General features: G+C 40.8%; 1 protein-coding gene across 2 annotated transcripts in view; it reads right to left on the bottom strand.

The window, feature by feature from the left end:
* LOC133452004 (RNA-binding Raly-like protein) overlaps positions 1 to 14,917 on the bottom strand; it is an 80,912-nt gene extending 65,995 nt beyond the window's left edge. For both annotated transcript variants that reach the window (XM_061731189.1, XM_061731190.1), the window contains exon 1: positions 14,829 to 14,917. The gene's annotated coding sequence lies outside the window, so the exon portion shown is untranslated. The remainder of the gene's footprint in view (positions 1 to 14,828) is intronic.
* Between the last annotated feature and the right edge of the window lie 435 nt (positions 14,918 to 15,352).

Raw genomic sequence — 15,352 nt, forward strand, 5'->3', positions numbered from 1 at the left:
ATACCAGTCATCATTTGGGAGAACAGTGTTGTTGACGCCATCTGAAGCGAGGTATAAATCATGTTTGTTGTCGCGTTCAAATGACGTTCAGTTAGCCGCAAAGTTAAATTCACAGTTGCTTTTCTGTTTTTAATTGAATTTAATAGCAGTGTTTCTTGAACAGTTTTGATATTTTAATATAACCTGTTTCTGTTAATGCATCCCACTCAAAACAACAGGTACAAATCCTGCTTTTAGTAGCGTTCAAAGATACCAGTCTGCATTTGAAAGTGCTGGTTGGAACAGCAATGTTCACATCACCATCTATAACAAGGCCGACGGGTAATATAAAGACCCTGGCTTTTAAGGAAAGCACTTTTATCTGTGTCCTTTGTGAACTGTGGTGTTCTACAGACATTCAGGGAACAGTAAAGTTCAACGTTGCATGAGTCACGATGTAATGACGTGGCTTTGTTGTGGTTGTGTGCAAGTGGAAAAATAAACCAGCTCTTAAAAAGGCTCCAAATTAGAACCAGCTCTGCACCTGCAACAGTTTCATGTCAGCCGAAAAGGAGTATCAGATATTACTTATTGTACCTTTTTGTACTTTTTGTACTTTTTGTACTTATTGTAAGATTTCTCAAAGTAAAACTGCAAAGAATCTGAAGATTTCAAAATCAAAAACGGTACATTATAGGCTTAAAAAATTTTAAAAATCTGGACAAATGGTTGCTCAAACCTGAAAACCCATACCTAATGGCTGTGAATTCAAGATCTTCAGGTTGGACATTCAAAATCTGTTGGCTTTTTTTAATATTTATATTGTAGCTAGCTTAGCTTAAAGGGGACATATTATGGCATTTAATGTATATTTTAAACAGGCCTTGAATGTCTTAAAAACAATCTAAAGCTTGTTTTTTCTACATAAATCAGAAATCCAGCCTGTGGGCAATGTCATTAGTTTTACCTTTTCTAACTCCTTTTTCTGTGCTCCATTCTAAGGGAAGGGGGGGGTATGATAATGAGGCTCTGTGCTGATTGGCTCCCTGAATGACGTGTAGCAGGGGAGGAGAATAAACCTCGCTCCGCCAGAGCAGCCCGAGCCTGTAAATAAATCACAACACTGAATTTTCACAAATGGCAACTTTATTGTTAAAAAAATAAAATATGAGTTGTATATAAATAACATTTATGCACTATTTCAGCCGGATCTGCCCGGTGGATGCTGAACGCTGGCCTCGCAACCCCACGTCGGGCGCCCGGCGTGGGGCAGCGGGGCGCATCGCCCGTTACCGGTGATCAAACCGACAGATTTCACTGAAAATCTCGGAGGGTGAAGCTGATCCAGCCTGGGACGTACCCCAGAAATCCCTGCTCCCAAAGCGGCTGGGAACCTGGACAATTTAGTCGGAAACCCCGCTTAGGAAGTAGGCTGGAGCAGCGCGCATCACCGCGGCTTTAACCGGGGAATCTGACCGGTTCCGACCGGCCGGGACCGCAGGAACCCGCCTGGACTGGTAGCAGGGACTCCCGGGGACCGACCAGCGGGATTTCAGCCGGATCTACCTGGCGGATGCTGCGCGCTGGCACCGCAACCCCACGGCGGGCGGCCGGCGCACAGATCGGCTCCGGGGCGCATCCTATGCGCATCGCCCGTTACCGGTGATCAAACCGACAGATTTGGCTGAAAATCTCGGAGGGTGAAGCTGGTCCGACCTGGGACGGACCCCCGAGGACCCAGCTCCCAAACCACCCGGGAACCTGGATGATTTAACCCGGATCTGCTCCGCCGCGGCGCCGCGTCCGACTGGCTGAAGGAAGCACCGCTCCAGCAGCGGAGAGAGCTGGTTGTGGGCGTGGTTTCAGCAGTGGAGGCCGAACCTCTGCGCCTAGGGTGACGTCACCCTAGGCGCAGATTCTAATCGGCTCAAAAAAAAAACAAGTGACACTGGGGGACTCTGTCCGGCGGGGGTCAGAGACCTTGCAGAAATTCATGGGATTTTGTCTCCCCTGTGCTGGCAGGGTGAGGGGAGACCACTTTATATATGTTAAAACAAGAAAAAAACGTGTTTTTCATAATAGGTCCCCTTTAAGGCTTGAGTTTACAGTAAATCGGTGATGAATGTCGTAAGACAAGTCACACGACCCCCACAAACCCGTTGCACCTTTGTCCACACCTGCACCTCAAAGTTAGCAAACTGCAATTGAGATCAAGCTAACAAAAAACGTCTTTCTACCACCACCTCCTGGATGTTTGCTAAAAGACGACACAGGTATGGTTTAGTAAAGTTTGTTTGTTTGTTTCAAAACAAGAGTAGACATGTACCTCACACTGCAAATTCATTTGAACATTGAGCCTCCTACAGGGCCATGCAGACTGATGTCTTTCTTTTGCACTTTGGTTCCCCATTCTTGGTGGGGTGGTTAAGTCACTTTGTCAATAATTTATCAATACTAAAGATTTACTTTAGTTTGGTCTTTTCTTTCTTCTGGATTTACAGGCTTGAGTCAGTCGCGTCCGCCAGAATGTCCACTGTAGCACTAGGAGCTTCATCGTTGATGATCTGTGACGAAGTGCAGATGTTGCTTTGACTTTGTTACAAAGTTACTTTGGCTGGTTTTTGCCGATATTGGGACAGAAGAACACTTAACTACATGATGCTTCATAAGATATGAGCAAATATTCCTTCAAATGAACTTGAAAAAGATTTTAATATGGACAAAAATACTTTGTTCAAATCTAACAACAAACAGAAATGTAATATTTATTGTACTTTCAATTCAGCAACAAGCAACTCTGAAACTCGCCAATTATTTCTGCATCTACTTGAATCTGCAGACACAGAAATGTGTCTGGTGTTACTAAATAGATATAGGTTTAGTACTGTTTTTCTTTTTTTTGTTTGTTTCTATTACTTGTGCTAATACTAGGCTAACTCTAGATCTTTAACAACACACTATTACTTTGTGTCACATAGTGAGCTTGTGTCATGTGGGAGTCACAAAACACACACAGTATATTCAGTAAGCAGATTTAACAAGAACACAGACAGAGTTGATCTTGAACACTGAAGTCAGGTGAGAAAAAATTTTCACACTTTTCTTGAATGTTTAAAGGGGACCTATTATGAAAAACACGTTTTTTCTTGCTTTAACATATATAAAGTGGTCTCCCCTCAGGCTGCCAACTCAGAGAAGGAGGAAAGCAACCAAATTCTGCAGTATCTGTACAGCCCGCCTGGCTGAGCCATCCAGTGTCATGTGACTTTTACGAGTTCAGAATCAGCGATTTCCATAGTTCGGCCTCGCTGCCTGAAACCACAACCACAAACCACAACTAACTCCGCCGGCCGGAGCGTCCGCCATTGCTCGAAGCGTGTGTATCGTGTGGCTGTTTCAACAACGAGAGACAGTAAAAATTAGGTTTTGCATCGACACTTACCCTCATAAAAGGATCAGTACCAACAGTACGGACCCGGCAACTGCACACGAGTCAGCGGTAAGTTACGTTAATTTTTTATGATATTTATATTTGTCTATGGGTAACACCGGAGCCACTCACCGGACCTCCGGTGTTACCTAACGGGAGCTCTATTAGTAATACATTTTTTTCTGTCAATGGTTTCAGATCTTCCAAGCAATGCACCTGAAGATGTTCAACGACACCTTCAGAAGACGCACGGTCCTTCCTTGAGCCAGCAATAGTGCATAAATGTTATTTATATACAACTTGGTTTGTATAAACAGTGTATGGTGTATATAATGTGTACAAATGTTATTTTATTTTTTTTAACAATAAAGTTGCCATTTGTGAAAATTCAGTGTTGTGATTTCTTTACAGTTAACATGATTCATTTGTCTTGTAACATAAGAAATTAAATGATGAGGAATCGGAGTAAATAACTGTGGTGTACCTGTTTAGAATTCAATTAAAGCTTCCTGTGTGAATTAGTGTGAAGACGAGGTGACACGTTCCCCCCTTCAGGTGACTAAAGGCTGATTTATGGTTCCGCCTTTCACCAACAGAGCCTACGGCGTAGGGTACGCGTCGATTTAACGCAGAACCGTAATTCAGGCTTAAGATCCCAGGGAGTCGTTTACACGTGTCATAAATGCATGCGAGCGTCCGACTATCGCGTCTAGCTGCGTGACATCGGACACTCTCTGTCCACACTGAAACCGTTAAACTCGCGGCCAGTTAGGACAGTCCAATACAAAAAAAATAAAGCAATGGAATTGATTTTGTCGGTGAGGCTCGCTCGCATGGGACACGGTTTAATAGTGTACGCAGACACTGCTCTTCTGCCCGGAGCGAGGCTTTGTTCCCTCCCCTCCTACACGTCATTCAGGCAGCCAATCAGCGCAGTACCTCATTACCATAGCCTCGCCCGCCTCTCAGAATCCTTCATAGAGAAGGAGGTTTGATGCGGTAAACACAGAGACATGGCCCAGGGCCCCAGAGGCTGAATTTCTAATTTATGTAGAAAAAACAAGCTTTTGATTGTTTTTAAGACATTCAAGGCCTGTTTAAAATATACATTACATGCCATAATAGGTCCCCTTTAAACTTTAAAAATGGATCATAAAAAGAGTCAGAAGTTAGGTTTGAGTTAGTACAATATATTCTTCTTCTCTCTGTACATTTTGTTGACTTTTGTTGAGAGGAGAAACAATATAATTTTAATTTATGTACAAAGTGTGCAGCCTTCCTCTAATGTCGAATGACTCAAGTGGGCTAGTGCTGTCACACTTCATTTTTTCTTTTCCAACACTCTATTAAATCATTTACATTTATGAAAAAGGCTTCATATAAGTCTTTTTTTTTTGTCTTCCTGCTCTTATGCAAGAATACCTAAAGCATAATGTGTGAGGATTTATCAAATCACTGCTGGAGATGCAACAGTTCCCTCACTTACACTCTGGTTGAGCACAAATAATGACACAGTCTGAGATGAATGTTTTGATTGTCTGTCACTCACATACAAGGAGATAAACATCATCATTAATATGATCATCAATATACAATAGCCTCAAGAACCAAAATGTAATATGAAATGATTCAACTGGAATGCTGAGTGCAGAGAGAGGTTTCATCAGCGGTAGATGAAATATAATCACATGACATAATGAACTAAGACACGTAGTGAAATTCAGGCATTGAAAAAAGACTTTTTTTTAATATTTTTGAGTTATTTTAAGATAGCAATGTTGTCACCTTTTCTTTTTTAATAACACTCACTTACTCTTGTAATATTTTTTATCTTGCATCCTTGCAGGCATAAATTACTCATAAATATCCAACAGCAGAAGCTATTGCTAATTCATTCAAAGAGCTCAATTAGCAATTAGGGATTTAATGAATAGAGGTCCTTGCTGGGCCATTTTGATCCCAGCTCCTGTGGGACTTGTACAGTAAATACTGGTTATCACTGCAGAGTAGAAAGACAATAGCCTGCCACTGCACACATAAAATGAGCAAGTTGCCTTGCTGTCTTTAAAGGTGTGTTTACTCTGTATCAAGAAACGTCTGCAGAGCTTAACAAGGAAGGATGACCATCTCGCACCATTTTCATATTTTTCGTGTCACTTCTCCCACCCCATTACCTTCTGCATAATACTTGTCTGAGAGGAAACTGAAGAAAGAGATTGGGAAACGGCAACAAAAAGTGGAGAGAATGAGATGTGGCGGTAAGGAAAGTGAAGTAAGAGAAAGTGTAAAGGAAGGAATGAATGTGAAAGACATCTGCAATGCCAATCATCTTCAAGGAGCTTGGAAGTGGGCCTTGGACCGGAATATCAAAGATGGAAAATGCAAGCATACATGATGCAGCAGGTGAGTAGAGGTAGCTTATAAATTATTCCTGTGACTATATCCTTTTATATTACTATTCCATCAGCCTCTTGTCATTTACATATTTTTCATACATTTAATGAAGTGACTATTTGAACTCAGAGTTTTGACCGTGATGGAGCCCTCAGCTATATGACTACACATAGATACTGTAAGGAAAATACACTTCAATTTCCATTAACTATCGCTCCCCTCCACCCCACACCTCTTCCTGGGAAAATTTATGGGGGCTCTCTGATGCATGAAGACTGAGGCCAGACGATGCCACACCTAAAATAAGCTGTACCATAATCGGATCGGAGTCACCTATAACCTCGACCTGCCACGACAACAGCAGGGAGATAAGACATAATGTGACCTGTTCTGCAAAACGGCGTGAAATCTTATCTCTGGAGGACTTTTTATCTTGCATTTTCAGTTAGCAGCACCACCAGTCATCTTTGAGACTAAAGCAGTCCAGAGGCCTCAAGATCAAGTTTTTTGGTTTTTGAACTCTTAACTTCTATTTCTGAAAAAAAAAAGAAAGAAAAAAAAAGCTTCTTCACTGATTTTGGAGTAGTATCCTATTTTCAGCAGCTTGGCTCCAGAAAGTCACTGTTGCATCATGCTGTTGCCCTCTGAGTATTTTTCTATTTCTTATTCTACTGAAGACTTTCCCACTCTCTCACAGTGGAAAACACTTGAAATGAAGGATTACTCCCACATCTCTATGTGTATTTGTTTGAAAGGAGCATAAAAAAAAGACTCCACCTGCTACTGCAGCAGCGGAGTCCACAGCTTGAGGGTATGTGAACATATGCTGTGCTTTCCCATATCTCTTGGCTCTGGCATATTTCTCCATTTCCTTAATTCTCCTCTCGTGTGACTGCCAAATACCGCTTCTTCTCCATGATGCCAAAGTAATTGGGTCACTAGAGTTGTGAGTATTTAACTGATAACAAATTACATTTGCGTTATGACATCAGGAGGTCATAATGACGTAATGACTTAAAAAGGGCTTGAAAGGTCAGAGTTGACAGCAGGTAATTGTGTGGAGGAGCTTTCAAGCCATGTGCAGTTTTGATCAAATGAATCAAAAAAAGATTTGCATGAGGCCGAGCTGGATGTGTGTGAAAGGCAGTCTCCTCACTGTGCATACTAAAAATAACATGAGTAAGAGCTGATTATAATTTAATTTGAGGAACAATTTGCAATTTAAATAGAAGAATGCATCATGGTCTGCTGCTAAATATTACAAGCCAACAATGTTCTCAGTTTGTTACATAAAACAGATTTTGAAGGCACAGTCACAGCAGAGTAAATAAATTCAATGTGATGAGAAATAAATTAAGCTCATTTTAATGCAAATGGGAATTAAGCTAGGTAAGAGGCAGAAAAAAAAAGAACAAAATTTGAAGGAAGGCAGACAGTTTTCTCTCTTGATCAGGCACTGCTTCCTTAGTTTCTACAATTGTTCACAGACATTTCATAACACTTCACAAAATGCCTTCCAACACAAGAATCACGCAATAAACACTCCGTTCGTGCAGTTTGTCGTGTTTATTTTTGTGCTGGAGGTGTATCAGCTGTAAATTGAAGACAAAGTATAATATAAAGAGTGAGAATGTCTGGTCTACAATGTATATCTCTCATTTAAATGTACACTATTTGTTAAATAACTGTTCTATGGTTTTGCTAGAATAACAGACTATAAGAAAAAGAACTGGATGAATTCTCTATGACATCACACATAGATTTCTGATACCTGTTTTTCAGACTTATAAGGGGAGGCTTAGCTCATGCTCACCTATGATACTAACTACGGTATTGTAACCTTGCATTCATTTGAACCAACTCATTTCAGTCACTTCCAGGGCCGAAATAATTCAATTCAATTCAATTCAATTTTATTTATATAGCGTCTAATACAACAGATGTTGTCTCTAGACGCTTTCCAGAGATCCAGAACATGAACATAAACATAAACATAAACATAAACATAAACCCCCGAGCAATTATTATATAAACAATGGCAGGTAAAAACTCCCTTAGTGGGAGAAAAGCCTTAAGCCAAACAGTGGCAAGGAAAAACTCCCCTTTAGGAGGGAAGAAACCTTGAGCAGGACCAGGCTCATAAGGGGGGACCCTCCTGCCGAGGGCCAGACTGGGGGAGTCAGGGACGTCGACAGCACACAGCAGGCAGGTGGAAGCAGCAGCGGGATGACCAGAGGTGGGGGGGGGGGGGGGCGTCAGCAGCACACAACAGTCATGTGGAAATAATGACTCCCAGACCTCCAGCTTAGCTTTGCCAGAGCCACCTCGGCCATTTGTCTCAAGCTGAGACAATCTGGCTTCGCAGAACAAAACCATTTTTTGTACCAGATTGTAAACAGGTTTATATCAGCTGCAAAATCGCACATTTTAACATGTGGTTTAATGGAGATTGACACACTTTTGGAACTTTGTACAAAGAACTGAAAACTTTACCCCCTTCACGTTCCAGGCCTCTTAATTAGCACCAGAAAAAAACCCTCTAAGACTAAAGCCAGCGGCATGAGTACGGCCTCAGTTCAACACTAAATATTTTGTCATCAGATCTAAAATCATCTGTTGTTTCTAGAAGCCCTTAACAGCAGAAGGCTTCTTTCAACCCTTCTTAAGGAGCCTGTGAAAGAAAAACGCGTTTCCCAGAGTCGCTCTTAGCTGAAGAAGCCCTTTCATTAAGAAGGAAATGAAAGATGCCGCTGACCCACTCTTTACACCCTTCTTAGTGAACAAAGACTCAGATCCAGGCGCGTCAGGCAAATCAATATCACACCAAGCAATGATATATTAAAATAATGCACACCGCACAAATTTTGATCTATTCTATACTTTAGATTTATATTGTTTAGCATTCATTGGTGACAGCAAAGGGAAAAAAAAGAAAAATAAGGAATAACAACTGTGTTTCTCTATATGCTTTATGCACAAATAAAACGATCATCATGACTATCATTTATCATAATTTGTCTGCACACATCCCACATCTGCGTGCACATATGAGATAATGTACCACACTCAAAAATGCTTCAGGGCACATCAAAGTGGTCTTCAGCCCTGGTCCTCATGACCCTGTCCTGCATGTTTTAGATATTTCCCCTCAGAACCCTGATAAAAATGACTGTCATTAACAGACTTGTGCAGACCTGGATGACAAGCTGATGACCATTAATTAGAATCAGGTGTGATCATGCAAGAAAACATCTAAAATATGCAGGACAGGGGGTCCTGAGGACCAGGGTTGGAGACACTGCTGTAAACAATCATGTATTGTCCTAGTGGCTTTTCAACTTTACTCAGAGGCTGTAAATCTCCAACAATGTTGTCCATTATCAATGTGTCTCCCTGTTGCTGGGAAATCAGATCCCTGAAGGTGCAGCTGTGGCACTGGGGTCATTTGGGGCTGTTGGGTCCTCTTGGTCTTTCCGGCAACTTTTTTGATTGTTAAGGACTTGCAGATATTTTCTCCCACTGGACGGATGCTTTAACTCCACATGACGTTTCAAATTTGAAGTTGACGAGGCAGATGTTCAGACTTGTTTTCTCAGCGCAGGTGGACATAATTAGCACAGAAAAGTTAAATTTCTACCGTCGGACTCTTTGGGAGACGATGTGTAAAATTCCTGCAGATAATGATAAACGGATCATCAACTGACGGCTCGCTGAAGCTGCGTCTGCAACGTCTCTCTTCACCTGTCAAGACTGATTTATGGTTCCGCGTTACACCAACGCAGACCCTACGGCGTAGGCTATGGCGTCGATTTAACACGGAACCATAATTTAGGCTTAATTCGTAAAGACTGTAACGGGCTCGTCGAGTATTTTAAATGTGCATGCCCCCCGCTGGTGAAATGAGATGGATTATTCCGTAATAATTGGACCTAAACAGTGAAGCTGAAACTCATATAATCTGAACAGTTCAAATTCCAGTTCAAGATCTGCAGAATGAACAAGTTCACGTTCAAGTTCTTTACTTGCAAATATGTTGTGTTCAGTTCAACGTTCTCACAGAAATGAACGTGTTCAATGAATGCGTGAACGCGTTCATGCACAACACTGCTGGCTGCACTGCGTTTTTACAGAGTGGGGAGCTTCCTGGAGGTGGTGGGGGGCAGCACCGGACTGAGCAAGGCGTCGGTGTCACGGAGTGTGGCAGCCGTGACACCGATCCTCCTGCACCATGCCCGAGCCCAACGAGCGCAACGTTGATGAATGCAAGATTCTGCTTAATAGTGAAAAAGGTCAAGCATCTAAATAAACTTCCGAATATTTTTTGGAGGTGAAGGATTCTGTTTTACTAGTCAGGAGGATACAATGTGGTCCTATATGCTGATCGTTAAGTTAATTTGTCCTTTCGTCCATCTTTCACATTTAAAAGGTATTGCTCTCTTCTTTCATATCTAAGGTGAAATGCTCTCTCAAACAGTGTAAAATTCAATAATTTATAGATTAACTATACAATCCAATCCAAGATTCATATAATAAATGCTTCATTTGAAAAGTTTGCAGACTTGAATACAAGCTGAGAAAACCTAATAAAAGAGCAGCAGCAGATAATAGTTTCATACTCTCTGATAGCAGAGCTTCTGTCTTATGTTGGTGTGTATATTGTTGAGCTGTAATAGCTTTATCCACAATGTCCAAAAATAGATTCATGTGAATTTGTGTCACCGTTTTTTTGTCTTAACAATTCCTTCAAATTTTTCATCAAGTTTAAAATATTCTTTCAGACAGATGCAGATCACAGTATAAGATATTGCAGCATTTTTAAGTATCAGATATCAGATACTTTAAGTAGCTGTATTGTTTTTGTGTTGAGCATTGCATTGTGTGTGTACTTAAGAGTCACACCCACAATGAAGGACATAGGTTTGATCTCAATATTCATATGGACAACAACTGTCACTAGGAACAAAAAGCTCAGCTTTTCACACATTAACCCATGAGGATAAGTCATGTCACCTCACATTAATTCTGATCAAATCTGTGCATCCATCCTCATTCTCAATGTTACTAATGGAGCAACATCTAAAATGAGCAGTACTGAAGCTGAATGGAGGACTGCTGGAGTCCCAACTGAGCCGGAGCTTCACCAACACCTGCATTAGGATCCACCAGAGTGCAAGTTTGTCTGGAAGAGCAGAATGCTGGCACAGCTAGCACCCAGTGAGCGACAGGCCATCCAGTCACTCATTCTTATTTTATCTTATTAGATTTTGCAGTGTTTTATTGTTTTTTACTGTTCTTCCATTGTTTTGTGATTTTTCTTCACAATTCAGTTGTCAGGTTTACTGAAAGTGCTAAGTAACTTAGATTTATGACAAGAAATTCTGCCCCCATAGAGTGGCTATGGATGGGAAATATAGTTATGGAGTCCAAAACCATTTTTTATAGCATAAGTATAAAATACCGTAAGTATGTTTATTTCTGCTGCTGAATGAAAATGGACGTATTTTTGGAGCCAGCTCACGCAAAGACATTAAGGTTTTTGGACTTCTGTGTTGGTGATGGAATAGCAAGTCAGACGTAGCACTTTGGTACCACTTGAAAGAGTAAATGACACAATTGAACTCAATTCAAGGGTTCTTGAATACACTAATTTTCTTTTTTTGTGTGTGTGCTTTAAAATTCCAAAACTCAGATTTGACTGCATGTAAAAGAAAAATATATTTATGGCTGCAAAAAAAAAGCATTTCAGTTTTGTACAAATATTTCAGGCACAGAAAGAATTGTGTTAAACAAAAAACGTTACTTTCTCGACCTTCCAACTGCTGCCACAACAAAAGACTGTTCTATTTGCATTGCGAAGCTCTATATGGCTATCCATTGTGATAATTAATTAGTGGTTAAGTTTATACGATCCTTGAATTGGTATATCTTTAGAATATAACATTTATTTCTGGTTTGGTCTCAAAAAACTGAGTTTGCTAAACTTAATTTTTACAGTATTTTAAATCTTATATGAACCCCTTGTGGAAGAGGATTATCATTTAGTTTCTTATCTACAGTCAAACCTCATTCTTCGCTTTTGAATGGGGTTTTCAGAGCTTGGAATAGCTCAGAGTAAGACGTGTGCGGTGAAGAGGGCATGGGGTTAGTGAGTAGAAACACTCCAGACTTCGAGGCAGGAATTGGCTCGCTCCAGCTGTCAGAGTAATGAAGTGCTGGCAGCTGTCCGTGGTGCTGAAATCAACCCCCATCTCTGAATGGAGAATAAAAGAATACTGATGCTGCGAGGCAAATGACACGTCTCAAAACAAAACTAAGCATCAGGTGCATGCATAGGCATATGCGGCGGCTTAATCTGCTCCTTTCCAATAGCGTAACACACATGTCTTGTCCTAAGAAAAATGCTCTATACAACTAATGCAGGTGTGAATATGTGCATACACGTACAAGAGAAAGACGACCCATTGAGTGTTGTCACATCTGGATATCATATCTCTGTGTAAGACACACTCATCCGCAAGAGCCTACCATCATCTTTCTTTCTTGTTATAGATGAGGAGTCCCTCATCTTTTTTTCTCTTTGGTGGTCTCTCAAATAAAGGAATATTAAAAGAGACAGGAGGAAGCAGCTTCCCTAATCTGTTCTTTGACCTATAGTCTGAAAGATGAAAATATTCTAAAGTATTTTTCGCCTGTGTTGTAAAAGACATGGACATGACTTTGAGGAAGGGGGATCGTACATCTGCTAAGGGTCAATGATCATTCCAACCCACTGGTGCAGAAATGTAAAGACAGGCCTCCACCGGACACAGACACATTACTGACCAGTCCACAAATGGCTGGCTAAACTTCACCCCTTACCCACTCTGAGCTCATAGTAATTCTGTGCATGTGTATATAGACTGGCGACTCCAGAACCAGCCTCCCACTTCATCCCCAGTGAGAGATAAGTATTGTTTGCGTAGCAGCATATTTCATGCTCGGCTTACCCCACCTGTTCCCTGACCTGCAAAGTCTGAAGGCTGGAGCTGCTGTCAAATGCCCTTGCACATATCTCTGGAGGATGATTGAAAGGGTTTGTCTTTAGGTGTTTCCTTTGGCAAGTACAGAAACAAAACTTTAGTGAGGGGTTTTAGAGAGATGGTTGAAAAGTACACATTCATACAGCACCTCTTTAACTGTGCCATGGTTCTATGTGCTAATCATTCTCTCTTTCACACACACATATATATATATATATATATATATATATATATATATATATATATATATATATATATATATATATATATATATATATATATATATATATATATATATATATATACACACACACACACACACACGCACACATAGAAATACAATCAGTAAGTAAGTGTATCGTGGATACTAGTTAAAGTTTCAGACAGCTCAAGAATTGGACATATACAGTGTTTTTTGTGGTTTTTAATCATTAACGTGGCTGAAATGATCAACATCAGACAGAGGATTAGATTATGATTGATTAATGCCCATAATGGTTTTGTGTCATCGTGACCCTTTTTTCTCTTCACAGATGAAATGGTCACACCGAACAGCATCATGCTGCCACCACCTGACAAATAAATTACAAGTCGAGAACCACTTTATTTATATCAGTGAAAGTCTGCTTCTTGACTATTCACGAGTTGGGGAGTCTGTATGGGAAGAAAATCCTAGGTCTGATTGTTTAGGTCCCTACCCGAGTGTGATTACTAAGTTAACACCAGATGAAATGAGCCGCATCAAGGAGGAAAGCAAAGTGGAATTTGTTTTAATCAGACTAAGCCTGTGTTTGTAAAATGACCCTTCATCACCACTGTCATTGTTGTTTAATCAAAGCTTCAAGGGCCATCCATATTTATTCATCAGGCCCTTTTATGAAGGAAACTGCAGTGATGATATTGAAGATATACTGATAAATTGGTTGGTTGATTATTGGCCAATAATTATAGAAAAAAGCCATACCTGCTGACCTCTAGTTCTCTAATGTGGGGCTTCAGCATCTTCCCTGAGAGCAAGACAAGTGTTGGGGCTGGGGATCACACCACTTTTATTACACACACTGATTCACAACCCTCCCCAGAGGAGCTGGGAAATCATTTAAAACTTTTGTTGTTTGTTTGTTTCTTAATTGAAGAAGATTTTGTGTGTTTTTGGACTTGTTCCCTGCAGGCTTGTGGTTAAATTATGGCTGCAGTATTAATGAAATTTAGCTGCTTTATTTGCATAATGAACTTGTGCATAAATTGCATGGGTTTTAAACCCCCACCCCTCCTCCAATCCCAGCCATCTCTCCCCAGCACCACTGACACAATGATTTCAGGTTTGAGAGCGTCTCTGCCATTTTCAATTCCAAATGTCATGGGGTTCAGGATTGTAGAAAGTAGTTTGTATCATCAATTTTATTATAAACAAGTTTGAATGTTTCTGAGTCACAAGACATCCAGCTTTGTCCAGAGACAATCAGTCAAAAAGCAAAAAGTTCCAATTTTGTCATAAGAGAGACAAAGTATGGTGAAAATACCAAAACAAAACTATGGCAAAGTTTAATTTCTTGCCTATTAGAAAAGCAAAATTCTCAAAGATCAAAACAGATGTTTTTTGAGCCCCTGAGAGACATACACCCTCCACCACCAGAGAAACACCGCAAGATCGGGGAAAAGCCCCCAAATCACACCGAAACAAGCCTGGGTTAGGAGGGGAAAAAGACAGAAAATAAGCAAAAGGTTCGGAATATGCCAAGTAAACTCGTTAAGAAGATAAGAGTAAGACTGAGAAGTGTTGAGGGGAAGAAAAAAAAAATCAAGAGCGTCTGCAAGCACGTAGGGTTTATTTCTCAGCGGATGTCGCCGGAGCAGCAACACTCAGCATCGGAGATTTCAATCACTGCATGCAGAAAACGAGGAAACATATTCCCCGCGTCGTAACACCAAGAAAAGCAAGAAGGAAAAAGATGGTAAAAAAAAAAAATGTTGTTAAGGAAATGTTGAGAGGAGCATGTACTCACCGGGCGGGTATAAAGGGTTTCAGTGAAAAAGAAACGGCGGCTGGTGAGCAGCTGAACACCGAGGCTCTGCTGCCTAGTGCGCTCCTGCTCGCTGCCGCTGGCGGAGTCACGTGATCAGGGCTGGCCGGAGTTTTTAAATCATCCTCAATCCCAGCTCTTCTTTCCGACCAAACACCGTGCTGTTCAGCGCCGGGATGGATGGAAGGCTTTTCCTGTAGTGTTATTTGTGTTGTTTCCAAATCTTTTGAGGGCTTTCCAGTCCAAAAACCACCCAAGAAGTGCTCTCAGTGTCTGAGGTTATCACGGATTATCAGGTTTTATTTTTTTTCTCTCAAATTAGACATTTTAGATTATGATTACTAATTTTACAGTTGCAGAAAATCATGCAGCTCCAGAAAACACAAGGTGACACACATACATTCTCGGTTTATTTGGAATCGTTGATACAAAACCCCTGAATTTTTGAAAATGTATCTGTGTAATCCAGCTTTAAACAATCAAATTACTTTAGCCAGTGAAATCAA

This window comes from Cololabis saira, chromosome 10 (assembly GCF_033807715.1).
Source record: "Cololabis saira isolate AMF1-May2022 chromosome 10, fColSai1.1, whole genome shotgun sequence".
In the NCBI taxonomy this organism is placed as follows: domain Eukaryota; kingdom Metazoa; phylum Chordata; class Actinopteri; order Beloniformes; family Belonidae; genus Cololabis; species Cololabis saira.